Here is a 17,377-nt window from a genome sequence, read left to right as displayed (position 1 = left end):
TTAGCTGCCTACAAACTAAACTAAGTAAACTATTCACAGACTATGCACAGTTCAGCCATTACCAGTGCTAGCTTCCCACTGCTGCCTTACAGATGAGCTTCAACCTCATCTCAAGGGGACCAGTTTTAAGGATGAGCTAATAAATGTCTGTAATTCTGTTCAGTTCTTGGCTGGCTTCTCTCTTGAGATTGCTTATGAGGGGCTGATTATTGGCAGAACAAATGCAATGCATATGCTTTACAGGCTGAGGTAATGATCTCAGCTCTCCAGGGCAGTGGCAGAGGGCAAAAGCTTCCTCTTCCTGCTATTAATATGTTGCAGTGCTCATAAAACGAATAAGTCACAGGTTGCTGGGAGATGGCATTGGGGTTGCCCAGCAGAGTTAGTGTTTGAAGTAAAACCAATAAGCATTAAGTTAGTTCTGTGTCTTTGATGCATTCTAAAGTTCTGTAGTCACTGCTCTTCATCCTTCACCTCCATGATGAAGCAAACTTTCTGGCACTCTGTGCTGAACTGGCTTCTGACCTGCAATGCAAGGGCACCCGAATGAGCACTGCCCCCTCAGCAGAGAAGCGTGTGGCAATTGCAGAGTGGAGGCTGGTGACTCCTGATTGGTACCAGTCAGTTAAAAATCAATTTCAAGAGTGGAAGTCTACCATTGGGGCTACATTATTGCAAATGTGCAGGGCAATAAATTGCATGTCACTGTGGAGGACCGCAACTCTGGGAAATGTGCATGCTATCGTGGCTGGCTTTGCAGACATGGGCTTTCCTAACTCTGTGTGTGCGAAGGAGGGTCGAAGGGAGGGGGGATGGAAAGGGGCCAGGCAACAGATGGCACACACATTCCAATTTTAGCACCAAACCACGTTGCCACAGAGTACAAAAAGAAGGGATACTTCTTGATGATGCTTGACATCACTCTTCCACGTTCTGCATAACTTTGTGAGTGACCATTTTGCCAATAAATGTATGGAAGGTGAGCAAACTTTCTAAGTCAGCATGTCTTCCCCCGATCTAATAGTAACAAATTCATGGCAATACTTCCATACTAGGAATCTTAAGATACTTTAACTTACCTGGGAGGTGAGTCATTATTATTCCCATTTGGGTAAAGGAAAGACTGAGCGGTGATAAGAGTGTCCCAAGGCTACACAGTTAGTGGCAGTGGTAGGACAGGAAGTCAGAAATTCTACTTTCCAGTCCAGAACCTCTGCCAAAAAGCCACCTGTCTCTCATTAGAATCTGCTGAGTTTTCCTTTATCACTCTTTTTCTCTCTTTGTCTCAGTCTCTTTCTCTCACTTTGTTCACACCCTGGCTTTCCATCAAACCTATTCCTGCCATGGACTTGCTTTCCCCTTAGTTCTGACTGTCCCCAAGAGTCACTGTAATCCTTTGGCTTCATGTTTTCACAACATGACCATTTACAGAATGTTGACTGTGCCGCTGCTTGGGGCTAGCAGCAGTGGTAGCACATCTTCCTTTCTACCATCGTGTTGTGGTGTGACACAGATTAGAAGTGTGAAAAAAGCAGGGAAAAGAGTATAGGAGGAGGAAAGTCTTGGATTCCTGATCAGAAGCGGCCACCCAGCCTGTTGTTCCCTAATATCTGGGGAATAAGGAACTAAACGGGAGACCTTGGTCATGTTCTTCAGTCCTGCTTGTGAGTGACATTTCAGCTGACGTGAATGAGAGTGTGAGGTATGCTGGTCTAGTATGTTAAACTGTGCTTAGATTTTGACAGGTAGCACAGATGGTGGGATGATTCTCCACTTCCTCCAACCATTTGTGGTCACTTATACCCAGGCAAAATGGATGTGGAAATGCTCAGCTCAAGTAAAGGTGTTAGAAGTGGGTCTTTAATTATTTGGGTCCTCCTTCTTCATACAAATTGTAATCCATGTCTCATATAAAATCAAATAGGGCCAGATTCTGGACCCTTGCTCACACTGAGTAGCCCCTCATCCTGCGAATAACCCTACTGATATCAATTACTCTAATCATGAAACAAGAGTGTAAGCCATGTACAAACTGAGTTTAATTTGCAGTAAGTGATGCACAAGGCAGGCAGAAATGAAGGAAAGAACTTTCTTAAACAAGCTGGGAGGCTGGTGATAAGTGTTCAGGATTCTAAATTTGTCAGGTGCCAGGCATCAGTCTGAATTGGTGAATTCTTGGTGTCATACTAGACTAGGTTCCTCCTGAAAACTGATCTTCTTCCTCCTCTATCACTTACCACACTACATTTGGGTAACAAAATTGAACCAAAGGGACTTAAATGGAAAATAACATGCACCCCTTCTCCCACTATGGTTATTTCACAATTTGAAATTCATTGATTTTTTTTTTGGTAACTTATAAGTCTACTATCTAGCCTGAGACTGAGACAGAAAAAGGGGTTATAAGTAGATTGTATCATGGATTTAGTCCCCAAAAGTTCAGGTAATTTACTTTTGAACATAAGGTAAATGAACTTACCTGTCATGGGTATGGCAGGATATTTGTCTAAGGAATTATCTAATAAAGTGCGGGTGGCATAGGAGAGTAGAAAGAAATATCTGAAATAATTCCAATTTTGGAGCAAAAGTGGTGGGCTGTCAGTTTTGAGTTCAGAGTTTTCTACCCTTCGTATACAGGAGCTAATTTGGTTTTGACCTTATCAATTACTCTTTCAGGACCATGGCCGCTCCATTGCATGGAGAAATTGTTCAGTCCTGTTCCTCCATTTGTTATAGTCACTCACTAGTTGTATTTCTTCTGAAGTCATGCCAACGCATTCAGCATTGTCTGTCACTGCCTTCTGCCACTTTCATTCCTCAGGTACACAATGTTTCTTATCTTCCATATTGTGTACATGCCCCAACCACCTAAGTTATTTTTATATTTTCTAACATGTTCTGCTTTGACCCTTCCCTTACTGTTGCATTTGTTTTGTCTTTCTGTGGAATATGTAACACCATCTTCAAACACCTGTGATTGTCAGACTCGGGGTGGAATGGGGAGAAGGTGTTAGCTACTGTCATCTGCCAAGTCTCTATTCCATACAGTAACATTCTCAGTACAATAGGATGCTATAATGGATTCTGGTTGTTATAAATATTTTTATTTGACCAGGTGATGTTCATCCTTCCAAAAGTGGTGCTTGTGTTTTTCTTATCTCATATGAATACCTTGATTGCAGTCACTTTCAAATATCTTCATGCTCCAAAGATAGTACAACTATTCTACCAGTTTGATTTCTTCTCCATTCATAGGCACACTTATATCTACAGTGAGTTTCCTAATGTTGCTTTTACTTTCAGTCCAGTTTTTGTGCTTCCTGTTAATCCTCTGATTTCAGGGCTTCATTCCATTCCATGTCATACTTCGTAAAGCAATGTTGTTGATAAAGACAGGATTGGATAACTCATCTTCACTAATACTTACAACATCTATGATGCATTTTTTGGTACCTGTTTCATCATCCACTCTTTTGCCAATGCAGAGAAGATTGGTGGTGATACACACCCTTGGCTAACTCCAGTCATAATATCAAATTACCCAGAACTGTATCTGAACTTATTGTGCATCTACTGCCATCATATAAGTTTTTGTTGATCATCTTGTCCGCTGTTTCATAGTATCTATCAATATTGCACATTGTCTCTCCCTGCAGATGCTACTAAAAATTTCCTTAAAGCCAAGCAGGTTCTCCTTTTATGTTAAAACATCAGGCACCCAGGCACAGATGTGAGTGTGACCTGGTCCCAAGTAACCCAGGGAGGAAGAAGGGGGGTTACATATCATTAGTACCTCTGCTTGAAAGTTGAGTTTTCCCATGTTAGAGGACTCTGACGGCTGCTATATTTTCTTATTGAGGTTCAGCATGTTTAGCCATCTGAGTAGTTATATAGAAACAATTATCTGCCATTGATGAACAATTTAAGAACCAATTGAGAAAACAAATACAGCTGGTTGACACAATTCAGAAACATGCTAAGCATAGAAACTGATGGCCATATCCTGAGCTGCTGTAGATTAGCACAGCTCCATTGACGTCAATAAAATTATGCAAATTTATACCAGGATATGGCTCTGAGCATCATTTCTTTTGTTGTTTTTGGTCACTAAATCTTTTGTTTTTTCTCTTATCCCATAAAAGGCACATCTTTAGGGTATGTTATTCTGAAAATCTTTTAGTTAGGTCTGTCTTTTTGAGATCTAGCCTGTCATGCTGTTTGCAAATATAATCTGTATGGGCATGAAGTTGCACTTCCAGTATAACATTAAAAAGTATTCTAAAAATACCCCAACAACTGTATGTCAAGTGGGCTAAAAAAAGGAAAAATGATGTTTACTGAAGATGTGGTGATCTGAGCTTTAAAGTAAATATGGAACATATTTAGTCAACTTAATATTTTCTTGGAGTGCTATCTGTTTTAAAACAATTTAATTGTTTTTAGTGATGGATGTCTGTATGTCTATAGAAATTCCTACCTTATTTATCAAATTCTTATTACAAGACTTATTTTTGCATGCAGCAATCTGACCAGGAGTGTGGAGGATTACAAAAATGTCAATTTGTATTTTTATTAATAAATAAGTTTACCGTAAAGCCAGAGACCTCAGTCTATGAGAGGAGCTCTTTGTTGGTATGCACTGTACAACCACATAGACAAAGAGGCTGCATATAGACTGGCAAGTTTTTCCGCAAAAGCAGCCACTTTTGCACAAAAACTTGCCAGCTGTCTACACTGGCCGCTTGATTTTGTGCAAAAGCACTGACATTCTACTGTCCAAAATCAGTACTTCTTGCACAAATGCTTTGACGTTCCCGTTAGGGCAAAAGCTCTTTTCCGGAAATGTTTTTGTGCAAGAGGGCCAGTGTAGGCAGCTAAAAATGGTTTTGCACAAAAAAGTCCCGATGGCGAAAATGGCGATCAGGGCTTTCTTGCGCAAAACTGCATCTATACTGGCATGGACGCTTTTCCGCAAAAACTGCTTTTGCGGAAAAGCATCCGTGCCAATCTAGACGCTCTTTTCCGCAAATGCTTTTAACGGAAAAACTTTTCCGTTAAAAGCGTTTGCAGAAAATCATGCCAGTCTAGACGTAGCCAGAGAGTATCTGTCCCAAAGATCTTGCTATTGAATACAATACAAGCCACAACAAGAAGTGTACCAAAAAAACAGACAGAACTAGTGGAAAAGATAGGAGGGAAAAAATGATAGGAACACATAGTTATACAACCTGGCTATATGTAGAGTAGGATGAATAATTGTTGTTGCTTCACTAACAATAAGATGATAAAGAAAGAAAAGTGAAGAATTTTCTATGATTTGAAAAATTCAATTTGGGGAAAATAATTCACTTAATTGAAACATTTTTTAAACAAAATATTTTGGATTTGTTTCATCTGTCATTTTGATTTTGACTATGTTTGTACAGTTTTTATTTTTTTAGAAGAAAATTAAATCACTTGGAAAGGAAAAACATATTTTAACCCCGAAAGTTTCATTTAAAAATGTCAACTTTTTTCTTTTTTTGTATAAAAAAAAAGGTGAAACCAACATGAATTTGTGAACAATTTCTATGCCACCAAACAAGCATTTTTAGTAAAAAATATTTCAGCCAGAGAACTTCACCCAACTTTAGTTACAACACATTAGCAGGTTTTGAATCAACCATACTCTTCTGCTTAATCATATGAATAGTGTCATAATGCAGCATTAAGTAAATGACTCTCACAAAATAAACTTCCAAACTTTTTCATCTGCAGTTTAGGATCTAGAGCAATAATACTCAGACTGAGCTCATGAACCACAAGTAGCTATTTAACATGTTTTTTATGGTTCTATTAAACATTTTGTGAGTTAATAATTAGCCAATCAAGATGCTTCCACTATATTGTTAAAAATAATACTTGGTCAGACATTTTGCTGTAAGAATAATACAACTGAGGCTATGTCTAGACTGTGGAGTTTTTCTGGGATACCTCTGGTATCCCGGAAAACCTCCGCCACATCCAGGGAATGCAACATTTTTTGTGGAAGAGCAGATATGCTCTTTTGGAAGCCTTGAATTCCTCACTATATGAGGAATAAGGGATCTTCCGGAAGGGGAGGATTTTCCAAAATGTGGCTCAGTATAGAAAAGCTTCTTCCGAAAAGACAATCGCAAAAACAATCGGGAAAAAGTGTCAGTCTAGACATAGCCTGGAATAAGTAATAAAAATAAATATTTCCCCTGTCTTATTGTTTAATATGAATATCTAGTACTATAGTAAATGAAACAATGAATTCACAGTACTGTGGCTCTTCTGAGTAATTGTGATGACTAATTTCACTCTTGAAGCACATAGGTTTGATAACTTCTAAGGCTGTTAGATTCATTTTCTGTTAAAAGCTCTTAAATAGAATGTAAGACCTAATTAGTAATGCTAATGCTAGAGACTGTGCATAAAATATTTCCTATCTTCATGCAGAACAGCTTAATAAAAACTAACTTGTCTGGTTGTCAAGAAGAACTCTTTCTTGCACAAGGAAATTGAGATTTTTGGAAACTTAATTAAGGTCTCCGGTACATTCAGAGGGGAAACATGTTTTGTTTTATTTCAGTCTTTTAAAAAATCTTTTTGAGCATTTGGACTCTTCTTTCCAGATACAAAAGGTTTTCAGGATAAATGTTCTGTCTCTGTGATGTCAGTAAACTTAGCTTCATCTCTCTCTGTCTCTCACTCCCTCTTCAAATCAAAGCATCCATATTTCCCTACATCCCTCTATGGTTACCTAAATCCAAACTTAAAATACATTAAAAAAAGAGGAAAATGTAAGTGGAGATGACCATCAGCATAATCCTTATATTTGATCCAATTTCTTCTTGCAATTATAATGGTACAGAACACCCTATTCATCTCTGCCTATGGAAAGCAGGGAATCAGCTACCATCAAAGCACAAGCCTCAGCTGCCCTATCTATTCAGCCCTTTTGTGGTGAGGGGATGAGGGAAAGTCTCTTCCTTTGGTCAGGAGTAGAAAAGGTAATATTCATTCTTTCCTGGACAACAGCAGAAAAAATTGGCAGGAATTTGGTGCAGCCAGAAGGGAGAGATCCACACCAGAGTTTACTGTGCTAGAATAAAGCTGTCAGCAAGAAAGGTCACTTTGCATTTGCATTTTTGTTCTGCTCTCCCATGCAAGATATACCAGAGATCACCTCGGCAGGATTCCAAGTGCATTTGTTACACAATTTAATTATAAGGCATGATAGGTTCATTAAACATGCTTTGCCTGTACCAACATCTGTGTGTTTATTGGATAGTAAGTCCTAAGAAAAGGAGTAAGATTTGTGGTTTTAAAAGGAAATACATTATCATAAAATGTCAGACAGTCCTGAATACATCTTTTATCTCTCTCTTAGGTTCTGATTAATAGTAGTACTTCAAGGTAGAAACTTTAAGCAGGCCATACCAAGTCTAATTTTATAATTCTTCTTCCTCCTGTCCTGGCTCATTTTTAGTGTGTGTTTTTGTGTAACTATTTATTTTCTTTAATTATGCAGATCACAATTTTTAAAATAATCCTTTTGAAGGTTGAATGTCTATGCTGATACAATTGTTTGAAGGGCATTGTCAGCTATATTCCCCACCCTCCACCCCTGTTTTTTAAAATGTGTTATACTTGCACTCCCCCCTTCTTTGATTCTTTTCCTCACCTTCCACTCCCAATCAACTTTCTTTTTCTGGTCTTCTGCACTTTGTTGAAGTGTTGCAACACAACAAAATTTGATACTACAGGAATCCACCCAGAAGAAGAAAGCACCAGGTCATTCTAGCCAATATTTGCAGTTCAAAAGTTTTGAATATCATTCCACTAAGATTTGGCTGAGCAATAATGAAAGGCCATGGAAACCTTTATATCCTGCTGGTGCCACTGAATAGTGGACTGATAAGTAGACTGTGTGCTCGAAGATACTTTCTGTGGATGCATAAAAAAGAATGTAGATAGCCATGTGTGGCAGAAAAACAACTTTGAGAATATCTCTGACACTCTGAATATTAAATCATTTGCCTTTCATACAAGTAATACTGTACATTGCTCTCAAGGCATGGAAACTACCAAGGCACCAAAATCACTGGACATGTGAAAATTTGGCTCTGTATTTTAATAAAGCCCTCTTTCTGAATCCCCTCACATCTACAGCACTTTCTCAAATAACAGTAACATTTCCAAGTTACCTGTAATAGGGGCTTTTGGAGGTAGAAGCAAGTAGCAATTATAACATTTCTAGAAGTATGTGAAAGAAATAAGAACTGCGAGACTTCAGACAACAGAGACCTGAGAAAACAACTCAACATGGCTTTTGCTAATCATCCTGCCCACTCATGGCCAGATATTTGCCCTTCCTCCCCGTACATATTTTATGTTGCTTGGTGTGCTGTGCTAACATTGCTGGATGGTATGATCAGACTTTTTAAAAATAATAAAGCTAAGATTAACACAGGTTAAGAAAAGAGTGTCTGTACATCTGGGTATAATGCTTAGAGATAATCCACAAATACAAAATGTGTTTTATATGCATCTTTGACTTTTAGTTCATAACAAGCAACAACCCAATTTAGATATTCACATCCAAGTTTTTGGGAACATCACTCATGAAAAGTTACATAAAGAGTCGGTTATGGAAAGCAAATACATCAAAGAGTGGAGATTGTCCTTCAGTGATTGAGAATTTAGGTCAGGTTGTCCATCAGAAAATAGAGGACAGCTCCCCCAATTATTTTCCTGATTGCACTTTTCATTGGAACTCCAGCTCATCCCTCCTGATATTGTCAATTTCTAGGTAGATGTCCCTCAGCTGTATGATGGCCTCTCACACCATAAGTTGCCTCATCAACCAAATTCAGCATTGACTGATTCCATAATTCTCTCGACAGGTGCTTATTACTGGGGTCTCATGTGTCCCATTCATCTAGGGCTCCAATTATCAACATATGATTGTTCACAGATGTGAAAAACATGGCATGGACCATGAAATAAGCCCTTTCCTCCATGAAATCTGATGTGTCCTTGTTCCTAGAAGTGCTCCATCAAAGGGGGCTTCCTACTCCGACTGGGCAGGAGAAGGACAGAACTTGTCCCTCCCCTGCGAATTGCTCTAGTGGTGTGAGGGGGGACCAGGCAAGACTCACCTCTCGCTCTTGGACCCTCCTGTGGCTACATGAAGGTCTGCAGTTGCTGCCTTCAGAGTCCAGCTCTCAAGGCTATACAGAAGTAAGGGTCAGCAGGTTTCTGACCCCTTATCTCCTTTTGGGTTGGGATACCATGGAAACAATGCTATGAAATTTCAGGTTTAAACAGCTGAAATTTACCTATTGGCCATAATGGACCATGAATTTGATAGGGCCCTATGAGCATGAACCTCGTAGCCGTAGCTCTCCAGGCATGGAAACTACCAAGGCACAAAATCACTGGACATTTGTATTTTAATAAAGCCCTCTTCCTGAATCCCCTCTCAGAAATCTCCTAGTGGTGGAATGAGTCTATTATATGACTATATCAAAATGAATGCTCTTATCTTCCTTTCCATCATTTTGAGATTTGGTTAAAAGATATTCAAAACAGTTTAACAAACCAGAGGAAATTTATTGTATAATACATAAAAGCCACTTTGCTATGAATTGAAAGCCTAGTATTCTATACAATTTTTTAAAAGTGCTTTACTTGAGTAAAAGGGAGAAAAGTGTTATATCATGTACAATACAAATGCAGTGACCTTGAAAGATGAACTTTCATGTTCAGTCAGACTTTTAAAATGTTGTTTAACTATGAGTCATTTTCATGAACTCTCTCTACAAATTGACCTAAGGAAAAATGGAGAAGTTCTATTTAGCAGAAATATCAGCCCCCTTTTTCTAAGCATGTATAAAGCTGCATTTTAACATCAAATGTAAAAGCCAGGAATACAGCCTATGGGAAACTTTTAAGTCAAGGCTTTGTACTCCTCTTGGCATTTGGAAACAGTCACTGAAGTGGTGTTACTTGTTTATGCTATTTTCAAGTGACTTTAAGGCTATGTCTACACTAGAGACCTTACAGAAGCACAGCTGAACTATGCAGCTGCTCTGTGCTGACATGACAGAGCTCTCCTGGCAACAGAGTAAAGTCCACCATGGCGCTTCTGTTGGTGTAACTTATCTCTGTCAGCTGTAGTTTTTTATATACCTCTGAGTGAGGCAAGTTTTACCAATAAAAATGTTGGTATAGACATAGGCCTTTAGGTAGTATTTAATACACTGGCTATCAAAAATGTATATTTTTTTCTTAAGCTGATACTTTTATCAGATGTCTTTTCATTTATCTAGATATTTCTCTGTGTAGACATTTCTACCACACTCAATGTTATGCTGAGTGCCCAAGATAGTGTTATCACTTTAAAAGCTTTCTGGGTCAACATGCCACATCTCGGAAAACATAAAATCTCATCTCACAATTGTAAATTTCATTGAATTCTAAAGAGTGCACACACTGGATCATTCAGAGTGATTGACTGAATCAAGTGCCAATGGGATTTCTTCCCTCTGAGGAACCTTATGGGGTTCTGCATTCTACCTCAAAGGACATTGAGAGATGACACTGTATTTTGTTATTTTTAAGTGTAAATGTAGGGAACAAAAACAATGGCAAAAATCTGTCTTTAGATATGAATGGACCATAATGAGATCAATGGGAACTACACATAAGAAAATATTATTATGAGCTGATTAGATTTTGGTTTTGGTTGAATAAAAAAACCTCATTGAAATTGATGAGTGAACACACCCTTCACTTAAGATGATTCTGAGATAGTGAAAAAGCCCCATGGAAGTATAACAGGTTGCCCAAGAGTTCTGGAGTGAATGGGTAGAAGAGCTTTTGCCGAGTATTGTTTTGTGTGTGTTTTGGGGTGGGGAAAAAGAAGAAGGGTAAACACAAAAATCGAGATGACAGAAAAACAAAGCTACATAGCAGCCTGTGATCACTATATGACTTTGGAAAAGCTAAAGAATTTTGGGATCTGTTGACTAAAGAAATTTTGCTGGTTCCTCTTATGTTAGGAAAAAGCAGGGCAATGCTTTGTAAATAAACAAGATTGCATCACAGAAAACACCAGGTTCTATCAGTTTTGACTTCCAACTGGAATATCTCCAGCACTCTGACCTGCTGTTCAGCTCAAACATTGGCAACAGTATCTATCTAAAGGGTTAAGTGAGACTTGTGTGGTATTTAGGTTTGACAAAGCAAGGGCTTTAAGTTAAAACCAATCACAAGTCAAACCTTTTTCACACATCATCATGCAAGTTAGATAACTTTGGGTAATCAGTCATCCACTCCATGTATATTTCACTCATGTGTCAACAGTTTAATATGGTGACAAATTACATTTTGAAATTAAGTTTTTTTTAATTTGCAACAGTCTTTTTCAGCAGATGGTTAGTTCTAATACCTTCCATATTCACACTCTTATGTCTGTAAGAGATCCAGCTGCTAGCTGATAGATGCTGATAGATGCAGCAGTGAAGTATTATCATGTGTGATATAATTGCTTATGTGCCTTGGAATAAACTTAGAGCCATCAAAACAGATAGTTGTAACTAAGAACAAATTTAAAGTGATAGTAATTTTTAAAATTTACAGTTGCGTGCTGACATGTAATTATTCATAAAATCTGGCCTATACGATAGATATTTCTACTGCATTAGGCCCTAAGTCAGGGAAGCACATTTAAAATTAGGTACGTTCTTATGTTCCAAGCAGATGCTTGCCTGAATTGGGGCCTTTGAATATGTATGAGTTTAAGTAAAGTTTGAGTTTCTTTTGATTATCTTGCAAAGGTGCTTTGCTTTTTTCAGTAGTTAGAATTACATTAAATAGCAATGCTTCCCAAATTATAGCAAGTGGACCATGGGTGACTCACAGACCATTAGCTCTTGGTCATCAGAAAGCTGGCATATCACATGACCTTTTGTCAAACTGTCTGAAAGAGGCTTCAGTGCCAACCTTGAGCCAGACTAGGCTGAAGCGGGGCAACCTCTCCTCCCATACTGGTTGCATGTTCTATAATTAGATTTCACTAACCCAGTAACAAGTATGAACACCTAAAGACCTATAACTGTCTTTCCATTGAATTGCAGACAGTCCCCTTGGGCACTTCAGTCTATCTTATCACCAAGGCAAGCTGAACTATGTGATAGATGGTCACTTACAGCAAAAATCACAACAATATTCAGTATCAGAGGGGTAGCCGTGTTAGTCTGAATCTGCAAAAGCGGCAAGGAGTCCTGTGGCACCTTACAGACAAACTGAAGTGTTGGAGCATAAGCTTTCATGGGCAAAGACCCACTTCATCAGATGCATGTCGATCTCAAACCAAAGACAAATCCTGTACCCAATCCCATATCCAATCTTGTTACTAAAGATTTATTAACTAGGAAAAAGAAATGAATTACTTACAAGGTCAAGATATACAACAGAGACTTCAATTTAAAAGAAAGTAATATAAGCACTGCTGTATATCCTTTTAGCAGGCCATGCCAAGCAGCACTGAGATCTCTTATTTATGTTTAGAAATCTTTGAGTCTTGACAGCATGAAGAGCCAAGTTTCTCCTTATGAAGGATTTTTATCTCCTTAACCCCAGAATCCAAGCTGGTGGGATACATGCATATACAGATCTCCCCTTCCTGGAGGGAGTGAAGAATACAATCAGCGAGATCTGTTCTTGGATTCTAGACAATGCTTCATTTGCCTTCAACCAACCATCTTGTATGTAGGATGAGTGCTTTGCTGTATTCAACATTCTCCTGTTCCCTACCCCTGTAAACATTCAATATAAGTTTATCCCATGGGCTATCAAGGTTAAGTGAGATTAATGCGTGCACCATCCTACACTAGTCCTTTTTCTAGACAGGAATCACATATTAATGTACTAACACACAGGCAATCCAAACTGATTTCCAGCAGCTGAATATAAGTGGAGCTTTGTCTGTGTTCGATGAGGCCTGGGCATTAGCCGGCATGTGATTTGACAGTATCCCAACCTCCACTAGTGTCCAGCTGCTGAACCACATTATAGATAGCAGCAAAACATAACTTTGTTTTTCCATGTAAGCAATTCGTGTATCTGCCAAAGGGAAATTATACAATTGCACACTGCAGAGGTAGCAGGCACTCCACAAATCAGATTTCATTGGATGCCATTAAAAGGCAATATTTCCCTCCAATTACCTTGCCATGTTCTCTGACATACCTCAGTTATGTTTGAGTGTAGTTAAACTATTGTAATTCAGAAACCATTGTGTGGTAACTCTGGGCATATGCTGAAAGTGTATTGGAAATCACTATATTTTTCACTGTTGGAGAAATGCCCTCCATCTCATAGCTGAAACCCATTATTTATCCACACCAGTTAATATCACAGACAAAGGGCCACATAAAAAATGATGGCTATATCACATCTTTTGCTCACTGCACTAGAAATTGCTGCCTCTCTAGAACAGTGAACTTCATACTTGAAATGTCTAGGGTCCTGATCCAGTCCCCATCAAAATCCATGGGAGTTTTTTATCAATGGGAATTGAATTAGGCAGTAGGCCTAATGATTCTGAATCCTGAGACTTTGTGACTTTTTTTTATTCTTCCTGGCAAGAGAAATTCACAGGCCTTAGGATTTGTCCTCAACCGAGGCTCATTAATTTTCAGAAGAGACAGTACTGACATTTGGGTTACTACCATAATGCTAACAGACAAGCTAAAGCCTAATGCTGGAGAAGGAATTGTCAATAAAGGCAGTGTAGTGTAGACATGCCCCTAGTTTACACTTTTTGTAAGACTCCTTTTTTATTTTTAGAACATTCAAAATTTCCTAGTTAAGCCACAGTGACCTCTTTCCTTATTTGCTATCTTTCCTATGCAGTAACAGAGTTTTCTTTTGTGCTCTTAATAATGTCACTTTGAAAAATTGCCAACTGTCTTCAATTGTTTTTCCTCTTAGACTTACTTCCCCTGGGATCTTACCTACCAATTACCAAGTTTGCTTAAGTCTGCCTTCTTGAAATCCATTGTCTTTATTTTGCTGTTCTCCCTCCTACATTCCAAGAATTTGTGGGATAATCTATTCCCCGCTGTGTTATTTTCCCAACAACCACACAGAGGCTCCTGGTATTACTGTGTTTTTTCTTTCCACCCTTACAAGCCATTCCAAATTTTAATATCTCAGTTCTAGATCATAAATGTACATATTTAGGGAGACCAAACATAAACAAAGTGCCTTGTTTATGCCAATATCCAAGTTGATATATTGTTAACTATCAGACATCTGTATTTCTGTTCTTTCAGACCATTTTAGGAGCAGCGTTGATATCTACGATAATTTTGATTAATGATGGGTAAGATGTTCATGATATAATCAGCTCTTGTACTGATATTCCAATATTACATTAATCATTTTTCTTTCATCTACTAATTTTGGACGTGCTCAGAAAAAAACAATAGATGTGCCTGGAAAGAGATTATTCTTGATGAATCAATGTTGATTATTGCTTAGAGTGGCATTATGAACTAATGTTTTTTTTTAATTCATTTAGGGGGAGGCAAGAAGTTCTTGAATCATTCTTCTTTCCATTCTTCAATATTTGTGCTACATATGCTTTTCTTCCACTCTACCTGTAATATTAACTTGCGGGTCAGCATGGCTAGTAAAGCCTGACGTAAGAGATGTTTCTGCACATGGGTGTGAAGAATGGAAATCACCCTACACTGAAGGAGAGCTCACTTACTTTTTGTTTTTGTTTTTTTTGTTTTTAAGTGAAGAAAACTTCAGCCAGTTCTGACATGTTGTGCTGTGAGGTCTGTCAAATTCTTAACAGTGTGTAGGCAGTTAGTTTTCTACAGTTGCTGCTTTTCATACTGGGCACAATTCTCTCACTTTTCTTTGTCTTACACTAATCTGTTTTTTGTGTTCATCCTGTCTTCTGTTTAAACTATAAGACCTTTGGAACAAAAGACCATCTCTTCAGTGTGTATATAGAATCCCTAGCAAAATGGGGTTTGGTTCTTTTATTGTGACTGTCTCTAGAGTCTGCTAAGACTGGGCAGTGTGAAAAGGGATGTAATGGAGCAAATATGTTCACTTAGGGAATGTTTTACAGTGAATGCTCAGGAAGTAGCACAAATGGGTCAGCAGTATTTCCAAGAATAGTGAGATTTATAGTATCAGCTCTTTTAAATACTTCCCAGCCAGGGGAGCTGACAGATTCTCAAGGCCCTTGGGCAGAGAGAGAGAGAGAGAGAGAGAGAGAGAGAGAATGTGTGTGTGTGTGTGTGTGTGTTGTGTGTGTGTGTGTGTGTGGACTGACTCCATCCTCCCAGGAGAGATGAGCCCTCAGAAAGAAAGCTGGGGCTGGGAGCAGCCCTCAGCACCACCCAAAGCATGCAGTGCCATGGCCTCTCTGTCTCCAGGTAGCTCTCAGAGCTGCTGAGAGCATAGCATCTGGCACTCTGACAGCAATGCAAAGGGCTCTGGCTATGGCCACTGCCACTCCTGCAGTAGCAGTGGCAGCAGCTGGGAGCCTCAGGCCTTTTTAAATTACTGGGTCCCAGAGCAACTGCCCATATTCCTCCTTCCCTAACCCAGTGAGCAGGGGTGCCATTTTGGGAGAGCGGGGGGAAGGGCAGCAGCCATGCGTACCGGAATGCAGCTTGCTTTTCTTCCCATTCCCCTGACAATAAGGGAGCCAGGGGAAAGAACTTGGGTTTCCATGAATTACTCCTCTGCTCCCTCCCCTCACTAGCCAGGAGCGAGAGGTATGCTCCTCTCGCTCCCTTCTTGTCAGGGGAGCAGGAAGAAAAGCAAGTCACGTCCTGGTACGCAAGGCTGCTGCCTCACCGCTCTGCCAAAATGGCACCTTTGCCTGTCAGTGGGCCTGAGTCCAGCATAGTCAGTGAACAGAGCAGAAAAACGATGATTGACTGCATAGCAGTCAGAGATTGCAATTTTCCTTCACGGAGGGAAGGATGTGGTAATTCACTCTCGTTTCCTATGTCTGTATTCTACCATATCTGGAAGGCTGTAATGGGGAAACGGTGACTCCCAGAGATGGAAGATGAGTGTGACTGAGGTAGTATCAGCCTTCTACAACCTTTATAGCTAAAGCAATGTTAGAGAAATAGCACAGTAATGAAGGAAAGTGGCTAAACAGGACCTGCCTGGTGAAGGTGCTACAGTGGAGTCTGCATGAGAGAGGAGTAGGTGCTTTCAGGGGATCAGATGAAATATAACAGTGGGGATTCCTACATTAAAAAACAAAAAACAACAACAAAAAACCCCAGACCGAAAGCAGTGGTCATCTTTGCTGCCTTCTTTAGAAAAAGAAAAAAAACTCTGCTGTTCTAGAAGCTTCCTACTCAGTGGTGTAAAACAAATCTGAGCAAAACCAAAGCTTTTAAAGCAGACTCCTTCTGAACAACCAAGATAACCACCCTGCATGGTGTGCAAGAGCTTCAGGTCTGCCAGACGTGTAGGTCCTGATTTTCAAAAGGGCAAGAACTTAAGATATGCACACAATTACATGACTAATTTAAGCATGCAATTACTGTAATTATGTTTGCATATGCAAATACCTAATTAGATGTCTGTAAGCATTTGAAGCAGGGGCAGATTTTTTATACTTATGTCTTACACATAGCTGAGTACTTTCTCTGGGTTTAACAAATGCTGTAATTTGCTGTTTCTTCATGCAATGTGGGTACTTGTGCACACAGTCATTATAAGAGGAGTATGCATTAAGTTTGGCTTACAATTGTGTAGAAACCTGGACTTCTGCACTTCTGGAAACAAAAAAGAGTCTCTTAAAAGACAAAATTAAATGTGAATAAGTAGGCTTAAATTTCCCTGTCACTTTATTATATTAAAGCCATGACTTAGCAGACATCAGTTTGTACTAGTGAAATATGAGTCTTCAATGGCAAAGCTGGGAGTACGAGTTTTTCAGGAGATGACAGTGGAGTTCTGATTGCAATGTATCTCAAAAAAATGGTTATGTTAATGAGGTTATTTTGAAGTGAAATGCAGTCCACCATTCTTTTATGCTCTCAGTATTGTAGGCCTATTTGTATATAGTTACCTATCAGGTACTTAAGATCAACAGAGCAAACATAATCAAAAGACCTAACATTTAGCTCTAAATATCTAAAATAGAGTAGTGAAATAGAGTAAAAAGCTAATGATAAGGCTGAATAAAAATAACACAAGTTGGGTGGTTCAAACCAGTCCCTAAGCCATTTTTCATGGTGTCTATGAGATTGTTTTTCTTCGGTAAGGTATCCAAAATGGAAAGTTATCTAATGCTGACTCATTAATAATT

This window comes from Pelodiscus sinensis, chromosome 2 (genome assembly GCF_052426305.1).
Source record: "Pelodiscus sinensis isolate ZL-2025 chromosome 2, ASM5242630v1, whole genome shotgun sequence".
Lineage (NCBI taxonomy): Eukaryota > Metazoa > Chordata > Testudines > Trionychidae > Pelodiscus > Pelodiscus sinensis.
This window is presented reverse-complemented; position numbering follows the sequence as displayed.